Here is a 19,593-nt window from a genome sequence, read left to right as displayed (position 1 = left end):
ATTGCACCAAGCCAACCACGAAGCCAAGAATTCTCAACACCATCTCAAAATATGCACTCATGCATCTCTCTTGACAGAGCCAAATGCAAATGTACTAATACAATATATAAAAGAAATAAATAAGTGTTAAAAGAAATTATCTATATATATATGTTTAGGGCATTATATAAATATTGTGGTAACATTTTGGCATGCTAACATGGTTAATGTGCAAAAAAATGGGTAAAAAAACCACTAAAACTCGGACAGGAAAGGAAAGATAAATGGTGGAGGGAGAAAGTGAAGATTCCGAAGATAAAGACCGATAGCAAGAATGTGACCGGGAACACCTCGATAAAAGATAGAAGTTACACGATCAAGGTACAAGAAACAAACGTATTAAATAGACCATAGACTAAAAAAAATGAAAAAAATGGAAATAACTGACAAAAAAAACGTGCTAGGACGGAATTCAACTATTTATAAATCGAATAAATCTGCACGTCCATCCATGATATAGCCTGCACACGTCCATTTCTTGTTTTAAACCGCCATTGAAATATATCCAACGTTCGCCTGTATCCTAATCCATGATGTTTGCTTCCTATATCTCATGTTATACCCAGCATTATATTATCTGTGTGCCCTGTGATCAAATTGCTTACCATTTCTTAGTTAACTGATAGTCACAAAATTAGGACAACAATATAACCTTCCAAAATAAATAGTCATTGCCATTTCTTTCATCTAAATCATGCCTTTCCTCTCCCATGACTTCCGCACATAAAAAAATAATATCCCTCAAGTTAAATTCCCCGCAATTAAGACAACCATTTCACACCGTTCTAAGTAAAACACACTACCATTGCTTCCTTTAACTGATCCGTTTCTTTCACCCAAAACATGACTGTCTTCCCTTTCCCGTGACTTCCACAAACACGCAAGTAATATCCCTCAGGTCGGTGCACGAAACAACCTGCAGCAGAGTAGAGAGGCGAAAATACCTCCTCTTCTTTATTGGGCGCCTCTTGCTTGTGTCTGTAAATAGCGTGTTTGCAGCGGACCTAAATTTGTATCAGGCCAGGTTACTATGTTTATCCAGCTGACGGTGTTGTTGACCGTGGTGGCAGTTCTATTAATAGCAGCAGCAGATGTCTATGTGTAGTACAGATAGTAATGATAGTGGTGACAGTAGTAATGGTGGAGGTAGTGGTGGTAGAAGTGGTTGCGGAAATAGCACATAAGGAGTCTGCAAGAGGCCGGTAGGTAGGTAGGTAGGTAGGTAGCAGTATATAGTACCAAAATTTGTAGTTGTTGGCGGTGGTGTGGTAATAATATTATATAAAAGTACTTCGCAACAAAAGCAGCAATAGTGGAACAGTGTGTGTGTGTGTGTGTGTGTGTGTGTGTGTGTGTGTGTGTAGGTGCCAAAATCTAAACATATGACTAAAGGCATCAAAGTAACCTTCCCTACACACTCACGCAAACGTGTGAGTGCGTGCGCACAGGTATATGGAGAGAGAGAGAGAGAGAGAGAGAGAGAGAGAGAGAGAGAGAGAGAGAGAGAGCACTGTACCCTGGACAAAACCTGGCCGACCTTCAGCTCATGACCGCACCTAAAATAGAACCACAACACACACGGGACTCGAACTGAGGCTTGAAGGGACGTTTTGTTGCCACTGAAGAATAAGAAAGGATAATGAGACAAAGAAGACGAAGAATGAGAAGGAAAATAAGATGAAGAAAAGGAAAGGGGGTGGGAAGAGAAAAAGATGTAAAAGAAGTGAGAGAGTAGTTAAGGAAAGACGCGTAAAGAGGAAGAAGAGGAGGAACTGGAGGAGGAGGAGGGTGTTGAAAGCAATGAACAGGACAACTCCGGATGAATGTAATTAGAGCGCCATTAACACAACAAGGAGCCACGTATACGTCACGCCACGGCAGTTCGTACTCGCTATCCGCATAAAACAAACGATGACTTACGAAAACGACATTGTAATTCGATCCAAGCAGAAAGAAATAACGATCTGCCGCCATCACTACCGCCACCATCACCGCCGCCACCGCAACCGCCACCACCACCACCACGAGAGATTTTAAAGTACGAACACGCTAAGCCAAGGACGCAAGGGTAATCACGTAACTGTGGCGTCATCTGCATTCATCTTGCCTGACACACACACACACACACACACACACACACACACACTCTCTCTCTCTCTTCAAGGACAAACACGTGAAAAAAATGGCGAAACAAGAGGAGGGGAAACGTTAGAGTGTGTGTGTGTGTGTGTGTGTGTGTGTGTGTGTGTGCGTGTGTGTGTGTTTACTAATACCAACAGCTACAAACTACTACTACTTCTACTACTACTACCACTACAAGGCTACTGTTACTGCCAACTTCAGCGGGTGAGCCAAGACGATATGGTGGACAGTCAAGACAAGACCGAATTATGTATGTGAACACGTCCATGACAGATAGAGATGAATTGGCAAGTATAAACGAGAGAGAGAGAGAGAGAGAGAGAGAGAGAGAGAGAGAGAGAGAGAGAGAGAGAGAGAGAGAGAGAGAGAGAGAGAGAGAGAGAGAGAGAGAGAGAGAGAGAGAGAGAGAGAGAGAGAGAGAGAGAGAGAGTGTGTGTGTGTGTGTGAGGCAGAAAGACGGATGGTCAAACAGACATATGCAGAGACAGGTAGACCAAAATAAAAACTAATACTACCAGACATCGTTAACTATAAATATATACACAAAGAGTAACCTTCACGACCTTGCTATAAAAAAAACTTCAAACGTGGTGTTAAAACAGGTATGCCAAGAATCCAAGGAACAACAACACCCAGCAGTAGCAACAACAGTAACAACAACAGCAGGTGACATTATCGCCATCACCTGAAATCTATCTTCCGTGCCGGCATCTTTCCCTCCCGGATGTTTAGATGCTTCATTTTTTACTCTCTCTATATCTCTCTCCTTCTCGTGTGGGTTCCTGATATCTGAGAAGACGGAAAGATGTGTGTGTGTGTGTGTGTGTGTGTGTGTGTGTGTGTGTGTGTGTGTGTGTGTGTGTGTGTGTGTGTGTGTGTGTGTGTGTGTGTGTGTGTGTGTTTGAGAGAGCAGAAGTAGGAGGTGGAGTTATAGGAGGAGGAGGACGGCAGAAGGACGAAGAGGAGGGGTCAAAAAAGGAGGAGGAGGAGGGTGGCAAAGGAAGGAAAGGACTAAGAAGAAGGATGAAGAGAAGTAGGAAATATAAGTTACCTCACTCTCTTTAAGATACAGTAAAATAAATGGGAGTTCTCAGAATTTATTTTCGGTAAAGAAATAAAATAAACAGATATGGAAGGCAAAAGGAGAGAAGATCAAGGCAACAGAAACACCAGCGGTCATAAAAGACATACGTGGGAGATTACAGCGGATCAAAAAAATGCCGCGATCACCCCCAAGAGCAGAGAAGAAATAGATGGGTAGATCCGTCTTTAAGCTCCAGCGAGAGGGGCTTAACCACACCACTCTCCTGTCCACACGGTAAAGCTTCATGATAAAGAGTAAGAGGGCAAATCCACAGGGTATTTAAACCCAGAGAAGAAATAAATGTCACAAGCCGCACTTCACCACCCTAAACCGCTTAAAAGCTTCGCTACGGAGAGAACAAGACGTGAGATCATACACAAAAACACCGAAGACTACGCGCACGCAAGGTCGTCGCCGCCCTGTGCAAGACTCACCGAATGACCCGTAAAGTCTGAGGCATTATGAGCAAATTTCCCGTTACGTCGGCTATGGACATGAGCAAAAGCCCGGCCCATCACCCCCACCCCCGCATGAGGAAGCTGAAAGAGGGAGGGAAGGAGGGAGTTAGGTTCTTCTCCCTCCCCCTTCACTACAGAACAGTGAAGAGGCGAAGGAAGGAGGGAGCAACGCTGTATTTGTTTATGTGCCGAAGTGGGGTTACTGATGAACTCTTTAGTGCAGCTGGCATGTTGGGTGTCCCTTGTTCGGGCAATACAGGCCTTTGTCTGGTCTAGGCTTGGCGAAGTTGTGTGTGTGTGTGTGTGTGTGTGTGTGTGTGTGTGTGTGTGTGTGAGAGAGAGAGAGAGAGAGAGAGAGAGAGAGAGAGAGAGAGAGAGAGAGAAACGCTCCAGCCTCGTAAACACGCATACACCTTAATTGGCTGTTCACGTTCACGAGTCTGCATGTTAATCTAAGACCCACTTAATAACCTTGCTCACCTTTAAAGTAGTACACGCCAGCCAGGTTGCCGCCTAAGCCTCCCCCCACCCCCTTCACCTTATCTCCTCTACAAACTCTCCCCTTCCTCTCATGCCCGAAAACACCTCCCAACTGCTTCCAATATCTTGCCTCCAATACTCCCTTCTCCCTCTTCACAGCCTCTCTCTCCTCCTTTACAAAATTATCTCTTCTAATACCCTAACCCCCTATGCACTCTTCCTTACCCTCGCAACCTCTCCCCTTCCTCCAACATCCTTATACTCACTCCAAAACCCAAACCCCCAATCCACCCTTCTCTACCCTCACAGCCTCTCTATTTCCTCCCATTCCTTTGTACCCACCACTTGCGTTTCCAATACCTTAGCCCCTTATCTACTCATCTCTACCCTCACAGCCCCTCTCTTTCCTCTTATATCTTTATACCCTTCACTGCTTTCATTGCCCTCTCTCGTGTCACACTTATACATAAATCGCTCACGTAACATACCATCCTCACCTATCGTGTCCCTTTTCTCTCATTCTTCATTTACCCCCAATGTCCCTTCCTAGCAGCCAACATACGGGGCATCCCTCTTAATACACATACAAAAACATGAAGACATAAAAGTATCACGCATCATTCAGACCGATGAATTAAGAGAACGAAAAAATGCCATAGAGAGCGCAAGCCTGCCCCTACGTGTAAATGACTCTGTTTTCGTCAAGCGTTCCATACTGTTACGTCGCCAGGTTGAGATTGTTTCATCGGTGACTGCAAAAACAATCTTCCTCATAAGCAGCTTCAATATATAGCCTTTTCCTGCATCGCTATTACACCCCGAGGGAAGGCACACCCGCCTTGCCACCACTCCAGCCACTTTTCTCACTCCCTTATGCCGCGGAAACAATTAACGGTTGCATCATGCCAAACAATGCCGCCGGTCGTTAGTGAGGCTTCTAAATTACTGGGGCTCAACTTGGGGCTCCACCCCAGCCGAAAGTGAAGGGGGAAGATGTGGAGGATGCCTAATGACACTAACCTCAAGTCAAGGGAACAATAGTTAAGAGGGAGATTAATGTTAGTTGAGTTAAGGGAGTTAATGTAGAGAATGAGGGTGTGTTGTGTGGTGCCGGTGTGTGGGGTTTGTGCATGGATGGCAGTTAACAAGGATAACATTTTTCAGTGGTCCTCACCATCCAATGTGTCGTAATGAATATAAACAATTGTACATATTATTACATGCAGAAACAATAATTAATTCAAAGAAGTAATTATAAATAAACGGGGTATTATTTCATTGTATACAATGGTGAACGCAATAAATTATACCAAATGTTCGTCTGTGGTATAGAAAATGGTAAAATTAGGGAACAACTACTTCTCCCCATCCACCACCCCAGTCCCCGCTACTCCCCAAGACAAGCCTGGGGAACTGTGGGGTACCGGGGTTTAGGGGGGGAAGCCAAAATCACTGAAAAATGGGCTTCCAAAATTTCCCTAGAAAAATCCCTAAATGAAGGAAAATTCCCGAGTCTCGAAAGTAAGGAAAGTCCTAACTTTATAACCTAACAGCCCCCCTCGCCCCCCTGCTAACCAAAGGGGGCTGCGCCCCCCTCTGGACCCCCCCACATGTATGATGCGCCGGAAAATCGTGTATTTTTGTGGTGGGGAGCATATTTAAACTACTCCAACCGAACTTTACGACATGCTAACGAGGGGGCTTTGCCCCCCTCGACCAAGGGGAGCTGCGCCCCCCCTGGAACCCCCCACGTGTAGGGAGTTTTCCTTCATTTAGGGATTTTTCTAGGGGAATTTTGAAAGCCAATTTTTCAGTGATTTTGGCTTCCCCCCCCCCAAACCCCGGATCCCAACAGTTCCCCAGGCTTGCCTTGGGAGGTAGGGGGGGCTGGAGTGGCGGAGGGGGAGGCGGACTTCTTAGAAAGTATTACCAAGAAAATAAGTATAACAAAATATGGAATTGGTTAAAAGACACTTCAGACGTAAAACGTAACTGCTTGCACGACACAGCGAGACAGAAGCTTCGAGCACGTCTTCGGTAGTTGTAATATGCTGGTCACTCAGACAGCCTGGGACAGAGGTGTGGCGCTGCAGGTGTATTAGGGCAAGAGCAACACACTATCAAATTTTAGTTACCGCCTAAATCTAATTAACAACATGGAAGACGATCTCACTAATAGTATTTTTTTTGTTTAGACATTTCAAACTATTTCAGAAAGAGCTGAGTATCTGCCTCTGCCTCAAAATAAAACCACACCATGCACGAGTCTGGCTCCGGGCGAGTTGTTAGCAAACTGAAAATGTGAACCGACTATATGACAAAACGGAGTGGCAACTAAACGCCTTCATTTCGCAGCGCCGACGTGAGCTGCTGCCGGTGCCTCCACACCTGCGTCGGGGGAATGAAGCCACTTCCCTCCTGACGGTCATTAGAACAATATTTTCCCATGAGCAGCGGAAGAGACAATGCAGGCGGTCACGGCAGCTTTACCCCCACTGTCTGCCGACGTAGACTGTGATACGAATGTGACTGACAAGCTTTTGTTTCAGACAAAGTGAAAAGGAAAATGTTTGTCAATCGGTAGCTACGCACTCTTCAACTTACTTCTCGTAACAGAACAACCATTATGGAAAATTCAGCTCATCTGCATTTTAACAACAGCTAATATTTTTTTTTTTAATTTTTAATTTATCTAATGCTATCTTTTCCTGTTAACTTTTATAGTTGTAAAGGTGCGTAGGAAATTGAAATCATACCGTACGCGGCAGACCAGTGCACGGGGCTCCATCAAGCAGGGACAGTGTGGACTGAGAGACTGGCTCAGGATGAAAAACTCACGGTCGTAACAGCGCAGAGCGACTCGCGGGGAAATAAAGGGGGCGAGATTCCTACGTCGTGTGAAAAGAATGTTTTGTCCACGCGGCGTGAACAATAAATATAACCGCCTGGGAATGATCGACGTATGCGGGAGGCTGGCGAGGCGAAGTGAGTCAGCCGAGGGCAGGCGGCGGTGAGCCTCCGTGTGACGCCAAGCAAGGACAGCCAAGACGCAGGTACCTTGAGGTGAAGACGGAGCACCTGGGGATAAGCAGCCCTTGGCTCGAACAAATTTGTTCATATCGTTCTTATGACGACACACACACACACACACACACACTGCTAAACTCATACGCCTAATGGCTCAGAAGTAATTAAATAGCTCATGGTTGAATTACTTATAAAAACCTGACGATCCCTATACAAGTACCGCATCACATGGACCGCTGTGGGTTATAAGTCGTTAGGTAAATGATATAGACGCGAGAAGTAATGCTCAGGTCGCGTGACGACCAGTAGGGAGAACATGACATTGTTGGTAATCACCATGACACCTCAACAGCGATCAGCGACCTCGCACACGTGGCCTTTACCATCACTGTCATAAAAACCACCGCAGGTGCTGTGGGTGGCGCACGTGGGGCAAGGCGTCGGCCTTGAGGCCCAGGTCAAGTGCTGGAACCTTTACGTGTAAAGCAAAGACGATGGTGGTCAGCCCTGTGTCAAACAATAGATGCTCAACTTGGTCCCTCTTCATCCTATGCGGGGGCGGATAATGTCAGGCGACTACGGCACACTGCCAAGCTTCCCGAGGCTGTGCAGGAACCCAAAGGATCTCTTGCAGTCTACCGGGATACCTGCTCAATGACACCACGTGCCATGACGGCTGACACATCGGCAGGCACTTAAAACTTTGCCAGGAACACAGTGAAACGGGTTTGTTGCTATGTAGCAAGGGCCTGACTCCCAACACGTTGTCGTAAATTAAAAAAATTAAAAAAGGCGTGTATTTGTTGTCCTGGCGACTCACCTTGGACTGGCAGTGTACGTTTTTTCACGCGGCGACAACCCCAGGTGCTGGCAAGACGGTGACAGCAAATTTATCTCACTGGCGAGACAAAGTTAAGTCCCGATACTTCCCAACGCACTGCTGGTCCACATCAAACTGGCGGCCGAGAGAGCGGCAGGTAACAGTGGCAGCGCGCCGGGAAAACGTGTCCTACCACAGCATCCTACCGATTGTTTCGGAAGCCTCGACCTGTTTTGTAAGATTTTTGCGTGATAAACGATTGATTATAGAGCTGAATCACTATGCCAGGCTGAGTGACATGAAGGAAGACAGGGAGAACAGCGAAAAGCCATGTGTAGTGTGGGGACGAGTGGCAGTGGTGGGAGGCGGGCGGATGCTTTCCTTCCCCACCCACTTCTCCACCTCCTCCTGCAGGACCACCTTGCGGCCGGCACGAGCAAGGCACCTTCTGGACCTACATGATAGCTGAAGGGTGCTATGAGGGCACCACGGGGCTGATCCCATCAACATGCTGACCTCAATTCGTCACTAATTGACTACTGGTTAACAGGACCACACATCCTTCAAAAGAAAATTACCTCCTACCCCGGCACGAGGTGAATGGTCGTTAAGGATGGAGATGGCGAGTGTAGCTGAGTGGTGGAAAGAACTCAGTTGGCAGTCAAGGGGTAACAAGTAAACGGTGACTGATTCGGGCATGGTGATATATGATAATTATCAATTATCAATTATAATTACTTCAATGAGGCTGAAAGGACCTTTATCCAGAGAGATAATGTAGTGCTCCGAAAAGCTGAGTTTATCATAGTTTGCTTATTCTGATATATTTGTCATATATTTGAGTTACATTATTATAAACATAAGCACAGACTTAACAACTCTAGGGGTTGTTCCTGAACGTTTTAGGCTTAATCATTAAGCTTTGTTTGTTTTTTGAAAAGTGGTGTTTTCTGGGTTCTTACTGTTACAAGTAAAACACCAGACAAAAAACATTATTCATGATAAGAAGGTCACTTGGAGATGGTGACAGATATTGAAGAAAGTAAATCGGGATATGGATTATCGTTCCCTGTATTAGTTTCGCTGTTAAAGTTACTCCATTGTCATACTGAATTTTACAGACAGAATTTTTTTTTCAAAACCCTCAGTCTATTATACTACTTTTAAAACATTCAGAAACCGTACTACTCTACGCAGGACAGCTGGCTGGAGACGCTTACAGTGTGCTTGACGTTAAGCCTGCAGCAATTATTGCCCGATAGCCACCGATTCGAATTCGTCTACACTTTGAGTATTGAAAATCATGTTAATTAATTATGTGTAAGGGGAGCGATATCTCAGGTGGGTAACAATATAACAACAATAACATTTCACCATTTCCTTACCCCCCGCCGCACCACCATAGCGTGGGAGAAGGGGCTGAGGGGGAGGTCCTGTGTTTTAGCTGCCACCAGCCGGAGGACGAACGGAGGCGCGGGGCTCAGAGACTCAACACAAGTCTAAAAACTTAAGAGTCAGGGAGGTGCAGGGGACTGGCTCTCATCTTACAGTGATCAACAACCACCCACCGTACACACCGGTGATTGGCCGAATCACAAGTTAATTAAGGTGTTTGAAAACACAAAGATTGGGTGACGCGACAGCTGCCTCCTCGACCTTTTGCCTTTGCCACGCCACGCCCGCCGCTGCTCAAAGTTTTCTCGACGTCACATTTTGTAAATGCTTACTTAAAACAACACTGTCCACGTAAAAGTTAATGAATGTCCACATATGGTAATCACTTAACACACACACACACACACACACACACACACACACACACACACACACAAACGGACAAACGGCAGCACGGCTCAGTGATGATTGCACTCCACACAGTAACTTTATTGGCTATTTACTTTATGACCAATTGGTTGGATGTGTGTCACGAATATTACGTAACAAGACTGAATTTCCGTGTATTATCATTATTGAAATTTTGGTTGTAGCTAATGCTGGCCATGTAATAGTAGTAGTAGTAGTAGTAGTAGCAGTAGTAGTAGTGGTGGTAGTAGTATTAGTAGTAGTGGTGGTAGTAGTAGTAGTAGTAATAGTGGTAGTAGCAGTAGTAGTACCAGAAATTGTTGGTGGTGTTGGTGTTGGTCGTTCTTTTGCTGCTGTAGTACTAGCAATAATCCATGATAAGCTCTTTTTAAAGAGTAAGTTTGTCTGTATGTTTGCTTCTTTGTTTGTCTTGCTACATATGAAGCCATTTTCTTATTCTATTAATCTGAAGACTAATGTTAGGCCTGCATATCCTCTTTATCCATCCCCTCCTCTAGCGGCTGACAATGTGACGTCATGGACGCGAAAACCATTAATCATGTTCCTCACACTTTGTAGTCGTGTTCGCTGGCCAAGGTGCAGTGAGACAGTCAGTGTCATTTTATGTCCTCTGTGTGACGTGTGAAATGAATGCATGAAAGGACTCCGAAGATGCATTTAAATGACCCTTTCAGACGTTCCTTCATTATCTACCACTATTACCACTACTGCTACTACTGCTACTACTGCTACTATTGCTACTACTACTACTACTACTGCTGTTACTACTACACTACTACTACTACTACTACTATTACTACTACTACTAGTGCCGCTGCTACTTCTATATATCACTTCATCGCCATAACAGCCCCATCTACGTGATAAGAGGACGTAGTGCGTCTTTTGTGACTCAAATCGACACTCGGCTCGCGACATCAAGCTCTCACAAGCCATCGAGGAGAGGACGAAGGGCGAGGTGCATCTTTTGATTATATTATACCCTCGTTTCCTGAATACAGAGAGAGAGAGAGAGAGAGAGAGAGAGAGAGAGAGAGAGAGAGAGAGAGAGAGAGAGAGAGAGAGAGAGAGAGAGAGAGAGAGAGAGAGAGAGAGAGAGAGAGAAATAAAAAGGAGGAGACAAAATACCGTCATTTGTATACAATAGTGGCGCATCTATTTGAGGAGGAGTGACTCTCAGGTCCTTTCGGTCCTTCCTTCCCTTGGTCCAATAAAAGCATTTTCTCTCTGCCATCCTGCCCTTACTTTCGCTCTCCGGCCCTGCAGCTGCATCCTCGACTGCCTTATCCTCTGCCTGATATACTGAACTAATTTATCTCACTTTACTTACTTGTCCCTCTTTCATCTTCCAGTAGCATCCTCCTCCGTTTATTCTTCTCCTTACTTTCTTTACTTTCCACCTTTTCACTCTTCAAAAGCATCCTCTCCCACTTCGTAATAATTTCTCTTCCCTTACTTTTTATTATTTCTAACCCTGCAACTGGGTCTTCTTTCTCTCTGATGCAGTAAAAATAATATGCAATTTATCTGTCTTTACATTCATTTTTTTATCCGTTTCCCTTTTCTCTCTCTTTCAGTTCCACATTTACATAGGACAGTCGCTGGATCCCTCTTCGTAATGGTCCCTTCAAGAAGACACAAAAAAGGAAAGAACTCATTCATTTTCTCTCCTTAATGAATGCCTAAGGCGTCCCTATATCATGTCCTTGAGCCTCCAACTAACCTGTCAGTTATTTTTTTTCTTCCTCCTAGACCTAGAGACTTCATGTATCTTGGTCTTAAAAGTTGAAATCATATCCGTAATAATAAGGACTGGTAGAAAAGGACAAAAAAAAAAAGATCAATTATATTGATATTCCATTTCCTTTTGATTTACACTATATTTGCCGCTTGGTTTTTTTTCATTATCATGGTTTTCTCTTTTATTATTATGGTAAAAGCGACAAGGTATACAGGCTAAATAAGACAGATAATACCCCACAATGAATTATCAAATTTAGGCGAAAAAACAAGACCCACGAGCGAGGACTTACCCTAGACAGTGCAGGGTAGCGACGGGAGGCCAAGGTATGACTAGGGTGGCAGGCGTGTTTGTGGTTGACTCACCCACCACCCAAAACCCACCACCACCACTCAAGACCCACTACTATGACCATCACCCTCATCACCAGACCACCACCATCCCACAAAACCACCCATGCCCACCAACACCATCGCCACCGTCACCACCCAGGGCCTTCATCACCTGGCATAGATGCTCTCTGATTTACTGTATACTAATGAACAATGGTAGAGGATGACCGAAAAATAGATAATAGTCCCTGTATAACTGTAAATGGCATATGTTCCAGACTGTTTTCATATGGGTTTTTTTTATTATGTCCTTGGGTATTGGGTTTACTTTACTACCGTCTGCTTTATGAACGACAGGGTAGATAATGAGTCCTAGAGGTGGCGTAAGTTTGAAACAGTTCTCAATACTTCATGTTCTGGGTAAGTATTTACTGTCTTGGCGGAGTATACACCTGCACGGGCGCCAAACGGCCTCATCCACGACGTTAACTGCTAAGCCCTTGATATTCTGCGTTGCGGCGCCGATTGATGGCTTACACGAGTCTGCTAAAGATCAACAGTTTAGTATACTATCACCAGCTATAAATAGTCCACTTTCGGAGGTTTAGCCAAAAATCATTGTTTGTGTAACCCCGAATCTTGTCAGAAGTTTAAATCGTGTACGTCAGGTGGTTTGGTTTCGTCTGTTAATTGCTTTTACTAGACGGTAGGAAAATTAATACTGTCAAAGTCTAAGTGTAATTTTTTTTTAATGGACCAGCATGCCCCCAGACCCACTCAGCTAAATTCGCGCCTTCGTCGCTTTCAGTCAATCCCCAATGTCCTGAATACCAAACATTAGCCCAGGTTGTTCATCTGGGTTGAGGGGAGAGGTGAAGATCATGATGGTATTCGTTTCATTTATATCTAATTACGCTAGAAAACATAATATCATGGTAATGATTGCTATGTGTACTTTGGTAAAAAAAAAGTTGGAATCCCGTTACCCATCCTATGCATCCTATTCATTCACAATCGTCATTAGAGTATCCTCATCATTTCTCAACCTTTGTTCCACAACCAAAAACGGCTTCGTAAACTTAAGTTACCCCTTTCACCAAGCGTTTTCTTCAATAGTTGTCACAGAGAGTATGTAGAAACCATATTTATGGCATAACATTGTTAGTCTCTCTCTCTCTCTCTCTCTCTCTCTCTCTCTCTCTCTCTCTCTCTCTCTCTCTCTCCCTCTCTCTTTTGGCCTTTTTTTTTTTTTTTTTTTTTTTTTTACAATGGTACTACAGTGGGCTTGCGCCCTATTGATGCAAGGCGTCATCCTTTCAGTCCACCTGAAATGTTTCGTCCGCTCCTTACATTGCGTTAATTACAGCTGCTTATTAATGTGTTACTTTCATTTCCTAACAATGGCGGACCCGAATTTTTTGTACCTCATGTCAGCCTTTCGGAGCAGCTTCCTTTCTCTGATAAGAAGGCCGATTGGGATAGCGCGTAATAATTGGAGGACGTGCCCCACACTAGATTAAGTAACACACACCAAAAAAAAAAAAAAAAAAAAAAATACTAACACTTTTTCTATGGATTAATTCTTCTTTCACTTATTTTATTTTGATCATTGCTTTGCCATCAAGTCCAGCCGTTAACATCAAAAAATTAGCAATCACTACAAAGGTTCAACAGATTTTTCCTCATATTTCCTTTTCTGCTTTATATGTCAGGAGTAAAAGCTAAACGCTTCGGGCGGCCGCGGAGCAGCACGGGGCAGCGGTGGGCGAGGCGGGACTCGTGAGGACTTTCACTCTCGGCCATAACTCAGGCCAGACTGAGGTGTGCCGCCACACCCTGCTGGAGGTAATGTGCATGTTCTTCATCAAAAGTGCGGGAAATTATTCCTTGGAAAACATGTCACAAGACATTGTACACCCACGGACACCAGCGTCATCAGTAACACCAGCAACAGCACCAGCTCCAGCACCAGCAATTCCTCCCCGTCAGGTGACTGAGTTCTAGCCCTCAACAGCAACGCAGACAATAAAATTGCATTCAACTTTGCCTCGTTTTTCTCCAGCGGTCTCTCGAGACATAATGGATTTCCTTTAAGTTTAAAGGTTTGTGATAGAAAAGGTGCTTGTTCAGTATTCTATTTGTAGCTTCACGGAACCGCTGCCATGATTGACATGCTTCATTGAAACTGTAAAGAAGGTTTAGTGAAGCTCATCATTCATACTTTGCAACACCACCTTGCCACCGGTACAAGACGTATGATAAATTTTATTGTACTATGACTCGTAGGGAATAAACCGTACATAATATCAATCGCAAAGCTCAACCTTAAACAGTACCATGCTAAAAAAATATATATACTGAAAAACGTTTATATAATATATGTATTAAACCGAAATAAATGGTAGCACTGCAAAATTTTGTTACTGAGCAAATTATAACCAGCTTGATAAAAATTGCAAACAGAGGATCTGTTCTTTATAAAATTGTTTACTTTACAAACAGATATGATGATAAAATCGAAAATTACAAAATGTGTTTGATAAAGTATGTGTGGATAAAGATTGTTGGTAAACGTAAACAAGATACAAAAAACTATTTGGTTTCCAGAACAGATATTTAGGTTGGTGAATTAATAAAGGGTTGGATGTTAACTCCGTGTGACCATCAAGAAGTCACAACAGGGGAAAAAAAAATACTACAACATTATTTACACGTAAAATACAATTAGCCGTCATTTTTCTTTGTATATGACCCAAGACTAAGAAAAATGCTGCGATTCTTTTCCACAACGTTGGTAATCAATCGCTTCATACGGTGGCATTATAACAAACATAAATGATAAAGTACAAGCATCATGCTAACGGACTACTGACAAAAGCAGTAGCTCGTTTGAAAAATAATTCTATAAGAAAAACAGCATATATTATAAGGAGTTTTCTCAGAAGTTAAACAGTTTGGGATATTCACTACTCACCAAGATGTTCTTATAATTATTTGGCGGCTGTCAATTCGTTTTCAGATATTTAGGTAACGGATGAATAAAAAAGACGCAATAATATGAAGACATCGCCCTCCTTGCTAACTGGAGAGTATTAAGTTATTATAAAGGGGATGCTTCTATACAGCAACAACATAAATGAAAAATGAAAAGAAGAGGAGGTAGAAGAAGAAGAAGAAGAAGAAGAAGAAGAAGAAGAAGAAGAAGAAGAAGAAGAAGAAGAAGAAGAAGAAGAAGAAGAAGAAGAAGAAGAAGAAGAAGAAGAAGAAGAAGAAGAAGAAGAAGAAGAAGCAGAAGAAGAAACAGAAGAAGAAGAAGAAGAAGAAGAAGAAGAAGAAGAAACAACCTACCATATTTTCTTTACATCCGTGAATCAATATTCAAGCTTTTTTTCTGAGGCAAAGAAGCTTGCAGGAGGAACAGCCATCAGGCAGAGGAGAAGCCTGGCTGTCCCTCTCCCGCTCCTCCACCCAATTCCCTTCCCTTGCCCTTCTGCAAACCAGGACTAGTCTGGCACACTCTCGTATTGTTGATAGTTGTTCGTGCAATCTGATGGCACATAATTTTCTTCAGACGAGGCATAAATGTAATCTTTTCACCCACGGCGTGACCTCCGCACTCCCTACTCTCAAACATGTAAATCAAAAATATAACCAGAGAATATGGTAATTCACCGCCACGTAAAATGTGAAGCTGGGACTTGGTGTTTTGGTTAAGCTGCTGTAAAGGTTGTCTTTCATCATTGCTGATGCAACTAAGAGAAATTGAAGAGAAAGCGTATAAAACTTGGTGACCTTCAAGACAATGTTTCCTTGAACCAAGGAAAGTGTAACATTACGGAATGACCCAGTGAGGACAACTACATGCGGCAGGTGGGGCGGGCGTGTCCCGGCATGTCTGGTAAGAACGGCGGCGGACATAAGCCCGTCTTGAGGACGCCGCCAATATTATTTTAGGGCTTATTGGTATTTATTATTAGTATAACCACCTCGAGTTGACAAACTGCTGCTTCCCGCACTAGACAGATATGGTGAGGCGGTGGTTGAGTACTTAGTGTGCTGGCACAGCGTCCAGGAGGACCCGGGTTCGCGTTCCACCCGCTGCAACAAACTGGAATTTTTTCAGTCAACACTGAGTGGACTACCCACATGCTGTCCTGAAAACCACCAATCAACCCGTACTGGGGTCAACCATCAGGAGTCACCAAGTAAGCCTACCGGCGACGTAAACAGGACGTAACAAAAAGAAAAAGATAAATAGATAGCTAGATATTGTGTGAAATATTATAGACAGAGATATATATATATATATATATATATATATATATATATATATATATATATATATATATATATATATATATATATATATATATATATATATATATATATATTTTTTTTTTTTTTTTTTACAGCAAAGGAGACAGCACAAGGGGACGAAAAAAAGGAAAAAACAATAAAAAAAAGTCCGCTACTCGCTGCTCCTGTAAAGAATCCGAAGAGGTGGCCGAAAGAGCAGTCAATTACGTGAGAAGAGGTGTCCTGATACCTTCCTCTTAAGTGAGTTCAAGTCGTAGGCAGGAGGAAATACAGATGAAGGAAGATCGTTCCAGAGATTACCAGCGTGAGGGATGAAAGAGTGAAGATGCTGGTTAACTCGTGCGTAAGGGATTTGGACTAAAGGGATGAGCTTGAGTAGAAAGCCGTGTGCGGCGGGGCCGCATAAGGGGGAAGGCATGCAGTTAGCAAGTTCAGAAAAGCAGTCAGCGTGAAAATATCGATAGAAGATAGAAAGGGAGGCAGCATGGCGGCGGAATTGGAGAGGTAGAAGACTATCAGTAAGAGGAGTAGAGCTGATGAGATGAAGAGCCTTACGCTGGAATTCTCAATCTATCTTTTCCCCCTTTACGCGAGGAAAAAAGGCTTCGTGGACCAAACGGTATTCTCAGTGTCGAGGAGTGTCTTTGATGCAGCGCGCGAAGCGGCGAGCGGGAAAAAAAATTAACTAATTTCCTCTCTTGACGAAGAGGAGGTGAAGGCCAGCTCTTCGCTAACATCTTCGCACATTTAATGCTTTAATTCAACATTTTTTTCATGTTGCTGTATTATTAATTGGATATAAGAACAATTTAAATTTTCTAGGCCTTATATAAAAAGTCATACAACGCGAGAAACAGTATTTTTTTCTGTTTATTCAAGACTTCACGGTTCCTATGATAAATTCAGCCAACACTGGAAAGCACCTCTCAACCCGGACGCCCCGCCCTTTAGTCTCAACTATTCACAACAGTTCTCTTTTTTTAGCGTTTGTAGGGCGGGCACTAAGAACCATAAGCATGAAATAAGATTGCTGGGATGAGTTTTAAAGTGACGGACTAACAGACTTTGGCCTCCGGGCGGATGTTTCCCAAGTCTGTATGAATATGTGGTGGTATATGGTACTCCGTGCTGGGCTTCCCACAGCCAGTCTCCAAACTCGTGACGTCACCTGTGGGTGGAGCTTAGCAAAGCTTAGCAAAGCTAATGATATTAAGAAATAAATAAAATAATAAATAGTAGATTAATTATGAAATAAATGAAAATGTTAGCTCCATACCTATTCTATGTACTCATGATTCTTCTTGTTTTTCATATTTTCTTGTTTACCATTTATTATTATAGTATTATTTTATTCCATATATATATATATAGAGAGAGAGAGAGAGAGAGAGAGAGAGAGAGAGAGAGAGAGAGAGAGAGAGAGAGAGAGAGAGAGAGAGAGAGAGAGAGAGAGAGAGAGAGAGATAGAGAGAGAGAGAGATAGACTCAGATGAGAGAGAGAGAGAGAGAGAGAGAGATAGATAGATGAATGAGATGAATGAATAGATAGATATAGATATATATATATATAGATATATATATATATATATATATATATAGATATATATATATATATATATAGATAGATAGATAGATAGATAGATAGATAGATATAGATAGATAGATAGATAGATAGATAGATATAGATAGATAGATAGATAGATAGATAGATAGATAGATATAGATAGATAGATAGATAGATAGATAGATAGATAGATAGATAGATAGATAGATAGATAGATAGATAGATAGATAGATAGATAGATAGATAGATAGATAGATAGATAGATAATACATAAAGAGATAGATAGATAGATAGACAGACCCCCGTGTACACCTCCCACCGCGACCCGTTTGCCGTGTCGTGATTAATTCGCCGAATATTCGGGGACATGTCCCCGAATAGTCTTGGCCATTCGGCGACATGTCGGAGACATGTCCCCGAATAGTCGGCGACATGTCGGCGACAAATTTGCCAATAAAATTTAAATTTCAACGGTCAAAATTCGGCGACAATTCGCCGAACACCGCGAATCGGTCGCCGAATTGTCGGCAACATGTCGGCGACATTTCGGCGACAATTCGGCGTCCATTTTGCATTCGTGCACATTCGGCGAATGGCCGCGAATTTTTCATGCAACATGAAACTTTCGTGGCGGTCGTGACCAACTGTCAAAAGTCGCGTGGTGGACGCAGACATGTCCCCGAACGGCCAAGAACAGGCAAGAAAGATGCCGAACTTGTTCGCGACACAGGATGACTTGCATATTCGCGCACATTCGTGAGACAAAATTCGGCAGAGTATTTGGGGCTTAAACGATTCCAGGCTGGAGGCAGCAGAGCGCTTAGCCTCAGACCTTACTATTATTTCCGATTGGGGCAAGAAGAACCTGGTGTCTTTCAACGCCTCAAAAACACAGTTTCTCCACCTATCCACTCGACACAATCTTCCAAACAACTATCCCCTATTCTTTGACAACACTCAGCTATCACCTTCTTCAACACTAAACATCCTCGGTCTATCCTTAACTCAAAATCTCAACTGGAAACTTCATATCTCTTCACTTATTAAATCAGCGTCCTCGAGGCTGGGCGCTGTGTAGGTACCGTCTCCGCCAGTTCTTCTCCCCCGCACAGCTACTATCCATTTAAGGGGCCTTGTCCGTCCTGTTATGGAGTATGCATCTCACGTGTGGAGGGGGCTCCACACGCACAGCTCTCTTGGACAGAGTGGAGTCTAAGGCTCTTCGTCTCATCAGCTCTCCTCCACTTACTGATAGTATTCTACCTCTTAAATTCCGCCGCAATGTTGCCTCTCTTTCTATCTTCTATCAATATTTTCATGCTGACTGCTTTTCTGAGCTTGCTAACTGCATGCCTCCCCCCCTCCCTCGGCCTCGCCACACACGACTTTCTACTCAAGCTCATCCTTTTACTGTCCAAATCCCTTACGCAAGAGTTAAGCAGCAACTTCACTCTTTCATCCCTCACGCTGGTAAGCTCTGGAACAATCTTCCTTCATCTGTATTTCCTCCTGCCTACGACTTGAACTCTTTCAAGAGGAGGGTATCAGGACACCCACCTCTCCTCCCGAAACTGACCTATCTTTCGGCCACTCCTCTAACTCTTTTAAGGAGCAGTGAGTAGAGGGCTTTTTTCACACGTTTCATTTTTTTATGCCCTTGAATTGACTCCTCTGCTGTAAAAAAAAAAAAATATATATATATATATATATATATATATATATATATATATATATATATATATATATATATATATATATATATATA

At 43.2% G+C, this 19,593-nt stretch overlaps 1 protein-coding gene across 2 annotated transcripts in view; it reads right to left on the bottom strand.

Annotated features, from left to right (window-relative positions):
* Positions 1 to 8,213, bottom strand: part of LOC126998925 (tetraspanin-18-like) — a 235,904-nt gene extending 227,691 nt beyond the window's left edge. The window contains exon 1 of one of the 2 annotated variants that reach the window (XM_050861183.1): positions 8,051 to 8,213. The gene's annotated coding sequence lies outside the window, so the exon portion shown is untranslated. The remainder of the gene's footprint in view (positions 1 to 8,050) is intronic. The other variant, XM_050861184.1, reaches the window with a different exon arrangement.
* Positions 8,214 to 19,593: the final 11,380 nt, after the last annotated feature.

Source organism: Eriocheir sinensis, chromosome 15, assembly GCF_024679095.1.
Source record: "Eriocheir sinensis breed Jianghai 21 chromosome 15, ASM2467909v1, whole genome shotgun sequence".
In the NCBI taxonomy this organism is placed as follows: domain Eukaryota; kingdom Metazoa; phylum Arthropoda; class Malacostraca; order Decapoda; family Varunidae; genus Eriocheir; species Eriocheir sinensis.
Note: the sequence above shows the minus strand (reverse complement) of the source record. Positions and strands in the feature narration are given on the sequence as shown.